Source organism: Myotis davidii, unplaced genomic scaffold (genome assembly GCF_000327345.1).
Source record: "Myotis davidii unplaced genomic scaffold, ASM32734v1 scaffold1983, whole genome shotgun sequence".
NCBI lineage: Eukaryota > Metazoa > Chordata > Mammalia > Chiroptera > Vespertilionidae > Myotis > Myotis davidii.
The window spans coordinates 324,130-326,687 of NW_006293962.1; the positions used below are offsets into that span (position 1 = coordinate 324,130).

The window sequence follows — 2,558 nt, forward strand, 5'->3', positions numbered from 1 at the left end:
TTGGCCTCTTCACACAGCGATTTCCAAGGGTGTTTCTTTGGAATAATTGGAAGTGGGTGGAGGTCATTAGAAAAGACTTCACAGGTGAATTTTAAGTAAAATTTTTGAAAGACAACGTTTAATGGAGCGGAAGCAGCCGGGCATATTGGTTTGGAAACATGGCTTGTCTAAAGGTTTGAAAATAGAAATTGTGTGTGGGGGAATTTGACCAGCAGATTTTCTTGAAAGGAATGGAAAACACTGCCAAATAGCAAGAACCAAGAATAGAGCAATTTGATGGCACCCTTTTATATGTATTACTTGAGAATTGATGCCCTAAAGCAGTGGTTCTCAGCCTTGGCTGCACATTAGAATCACCTGGGAATCTTTTTAAAATCCTGATTTCTGAGCCTCATCCTTCGGAAATTCTGTATATTTGTTTACTAATGTTGTGACCCCACCCCATAAAAAAGAAACAGAATTTCCGGAGGATGAGGCCCAGAAATCAGGATTTTAAAAAGATTCCCAGGTGATTCTAATGTGCAGCCAAGGTTGAGAACCACTGCTCTAAGTAAGAGGTAGGGTGGTATAATGAAAAGAAAATGGACTTTGGAGTCAGCATATCATAGGTTCAAATCCCAACTCCATATTTAGTTTGCCCCTGGGAAAGTTGCTTATTCTCTGAAGTTTGGACTTCTCATTTGTTTTTGTTTTTGTTTTCATCTAGCCAGGGCTGTATTTATTTATGTGTTTAAATTATAGTTGACATACAATATTATATTAGTTTCAGATGTATAACATAGTGTTTCAAAATTTATTTACTTAATGAAGTGTTCACCATCATAAGCCTATTAACCATTTGTCATCATGGACTTCTCATTTGTTATAATCCCTCAGTTTTTCTGTCTACAGTGAAGGTGATAATACCTATCCCATTAATAGGGCTTTTGGTGGGGAAATTTAAGTTCATTATCAGTGTGAAAGACTACATAATACAGTGTAATGATAGATCTCTGTTAATGTTAGTCGCCTTCCTAAGTGAAAATGAAAAGTGATAGTTAATACTTTGGGGATTTGGTTAGAAAAAGGGTAAAGGGGCAGAGCTGCTTGGAGAATACTTGGAGATTGTTCTTCCAGGCTAGATTTATCAAGGACTAGAGCAGCCGAGGGCAAACTACAGCCCGCGGGCCGGATCCAGCCCATTTGAAATGAATAAAACTAAAAAAAAAAAAAGACCATACCCTTTTATGTAATGATGTTTACTTTGAATTTATATTAGTTCACACAAACACTCCATCCATGCTTTTGTTCCGGCCCTCCGGTCCAGTTTAAGAACCCATTGTGGCCCTCGAGTCAAAAAGTTTGCCCACCCCTGGACTAGAGTGACAGTATCAGAAAATGATAGGGAGGTTCAAGCTTGAGAGTTGCTGAAAAAGGATCAGTGGGCTTGGTGTGTGAGGAAATGTGTTCGAAAGGGTACAGGCTCTGTTGTTAAACCAGGCTTGAATTCTGACTTTGTCACTTAAAACCATATGATCCTAAGTTGCTTAATTTCTGTATCTCAGAATAATTCTACACTGTTGCATTATTGGGAGGATTATAGATAAAATGGCTACAAATACCTAGCACATTATGGGAGCTCAATAAATGGACATTGCTATAATGACTATTAATGATTGATTAGAAAAGGTGTGTTGGTAAGGGGTTGGTGTAGGAGACTAAAATTATAAGCTCAGGAACGGATGGAGGATGAGGATGGAGGTGGTATTGATAGTAACCAAAGGGATTTTAAAAGAGGTGAAGGATATTTCAATGTGATATGAGATGCAGTTTGAATATCTGAGTGGGAAGGTTCTTTAGGCAGCAGAACATGTGTTGCAATTGTATAGAGGGTATGTCAGGGCAAGACGTAGATTTGGGTTAAATCTGGAAAAGGTGATTGTTGAGAAAAGGGAATGGAAAGTGTGTAGAGGAATAAAAGTAGAGTGTTGAGGACCAAGTGTTGAGTGATGCCATTGAGAATAATAAACTGCAGAAGGTAGACAGAAAAAAAAATGTGTCGAAGACGGGAGGAGAGAAGAAAGTCCTGTCTTTAAGGAAACTGACAGAATGTTAAATTCAATTGTGAGATTGATTAGTGTGAAAATAAATAGGATTTGATCAGGAGCAGGAGCAAAGGTTTCAAGCAATTCTTGAGAGCTCCCTCACCAATAAGAGTTACACTAGGTGTACTGGTTAATAGTGGCAGATTTTATAATCAAAGAAAACATGATAATTTCAAGAGAAACATCAAAAGTGCTTTATTCAAAGTAATGTCCATCGCTAGCTACACATTTCCCCCATCTTTCAGGTAATTTGTGTATAGTCCCAGTAGAACTTTTCTTGTTTTGAGGCAAACCATTGAGAGACCCAATTTTCCACTTTGTATGTTTTGAAGTGCTGCTTAGGAAGTGCGGGTGTTATTGATTGGAACAAGTGGTAATCTGAAGGAGCAAGGTCTGTCGAATATGGCGGGGGGGGGAGGAATGCCCAGGCAAGATCTTTTAATGTGTTTTTTACTGGTTTTGAAGTGTGTGATG

At 38.5% G+C, this 2,558-nt stretch overlaps 1 protein-coding gene across 1 annotated transcript in view; it reads left to right on the forward strand.

The window, feature by feature from the left end:
* TAF1 (TATA-box binding protein associated factor 1) overlaps positions 1-2,558 on the forward strand; it is an 80,933-nt gene that overhangs the window by 3,265 nt on the left and 75,110 nt on the right.